Here is a 2453-nt window from a genome sequence, read left to right as displayed (position 1 = left end):
ACCCTGAAAATTTCAAGTCTCTAGCACATCTCCTTCTAGTGGAACAGACAGACAGACAGACAGACACACAGACAGACACACACGAGGTCGTTTGCATAAGCCCGCTGAATAGCTTTTTCAAAGCAGAAGGGCGGGCTAAAAAGACAGATCGAGTTCGAAGATGAGCACTCTTGCTCAAAAACTGACATTTTAAAAAATCAAAAACCTAAGGTCGCAAAATGTATTTTTATCAAATATTTTTTTATGCGTTCCTAAGGGGTAAACCGTCAAAGTAGAGCCCTTTGGGCGAAAATTTCGTCCGTTTGGCTCTATCTTGTACCGTTCAGGTGCTAGGGGGCATTTCTTGACAAAAATGAGGAGAAAATGATGAAATGGTCGATTAAATCGTTAACAAAAAGACTTCATTTCGAAAACTTGTATATTCACTCCTATTACCCCGTCTCGGGTGTCAGCGCCGCAGGCCTAGCTATATGTGCGCCAGGCGCGTCGCAGCGTAACAGTGTTTCGTGAGATATCGCGAAGCCTGTTACGCGAGACGTGGTCTGGCGTACATATAGCTAGTTCTACAACTTATTGTTTACTATGGCAATTTTAAGCTTATTTTCGTCAAAAAAGACCTTCTAGCGCGTGAACGGTTAGAGATAGAGCAAAACGGACAAAATTTTTGCCCAAAGGGCTATCTACTTTCACAAGGTACCCCTTAGGGTATCATATAAAAAATTATATTTTTTCCAACTTTTTTGGCCCTTCCTGTATTCTTCGATACCCCCTTTCAGCCCCTTGAGGTGGCTGGCAGGATTTGCCGTAGGCGTTTTGTTTTGTGGGAGTGAACCTTGAGATCCCCTGAAAATTTGAAGTCTCTAGCACATCTCCTTTTTGTGGAACAGACAGACACACAGACAGGCACACAGACAGACACGAGGTCGTTTGCATAAGCCCGCTGGACAGCTTTTTCAAGGCAGAAGGGTGGGCTAAAAATTGTTTTTTCAACTTTTTGGTTCTGCCTCTATTTTTGTCATACACCGAATCAAGGGTGGTTGCCAGGATTAGCACCAACTGTTTTGTTGTCTGTAAGTGGCAACAATGATGCCCTGAAAATTTCAGACCCCGAGCTCACGTCCTGCTTGTAGAACAGACAGGGAGACGGACATACAGACAGAAAGCTGGAGGGCGGATAGCATAAGCCTGCTTGTAAAGCTTTTACAAAGCAAAAGAGCAGGCTGAAAACGGAAGGTGGAAAGGCTTTCTAATAGAATACTCTATTCCATTTGTTCGTGCAATCATGCAATCATGGGTACACATCTTTGGTCAGTGTCACGCCACTCAGTTTTGGGTATGTTTGGGCGACTAAAAGCAACTGTTTCCGGTCTCTTGTTCTTTCCTCTTTTCTCCACTTTGAAAATGTTGCATGGCTCTACTAACAGTAACTTATGCTTTCCGAAAAAAGCTGAACGTTGAAAGACTAAGTGACTTGTTCCTACGAGGGCCAGAAAAGAACAAAAACTTTACAAGTAGTGTGAGAAATAGGGTGTTCCATCTAAGACGGAAGTGAAAAAGAACAAACTCACCAATTAATCTGTTTCCGTCTGCTCAGTATACGAAATTATCATGGAAGTTTGGTCCCATTCTAACCTACCTCGAGGGGACACTGTGAAAAAAATATTCGTCAACTTACGACAAATTTCATAATAATAAATTACAACAGCTATTCGTAAAGTTACGGTTTCTAAATTGTAAGTTTACGAGTAGTGTTATAGATAGATATTACAACTCAATATCGTAACAATACAAAAGAAGTCGTAACTTTCTGACTAATTTCGTAATTTTATCACAATTAGGTATTGCAATTGTATGAGAATTCTTTTTTTCTAGACAGCACCATAATTTAGTGCACTGTCTTGAATATAGAAAGTCATTTCTATCCTAGCTAAAAATTTAACATCGCTTAATTTGAGTGTGAAATCTAAAACCTCGCTTAGTTTAAGCATTATGACTGAAACCTCGCTGCCTACTAGAATTAAACTTGAAAACCCCACAAATTCTCTGTTATTTAGTTGGAATACTTTAATACTAAAATATTTGTGGTCCCTAGGAGACAGTTTTGTGAAATATTTGTTGAATTCTACAGTAGAGACCATGAATTAAAATAATACGGGGCCTTACCTTATAAACACACTGCAAATTCATCAATGTTCGGCCCAACAACACTTTGGGGAGGGTTGGGTACTTTGATTCAACCCAGAGTATTAAAAATTCCACAGTGTAACTTTGTTCTTGGCCTCTGAAGGCAGTACAGGAGCACTGACCCCATCCCTTGATTTGGTTGGTCAGCGGGTTATTGTAGTCTGTGCAGAAAGCCTAACCACAAAAGTAAACTCAGACTAATGTTTAGATGCACTAATTCAGGTTATAAATAGGTGGTCACACTTTGCATAGGCGCGGTTGACAGCGAG

The sequence above is a fragment of the Frankliniella occidentalis genome, unplaced genomic scaffold (genome assembly GCF_000697945.3).
Source record: "Frankliniella occidentalis isolate FOCC.00 unplaced genomic scaffold, Focc_3.1 Scaffold57, whole genome shotgun sequence".
Classification (NCBI taxonomy): Eukaryota; Metazoa; Arthropoda; class Insecta; order Thysanoptera; family Thripidae; genus Frankliniella; species Frankliniella occidentalis.
Note: the sequence above shows the minus strand (reverse complement) of the source record.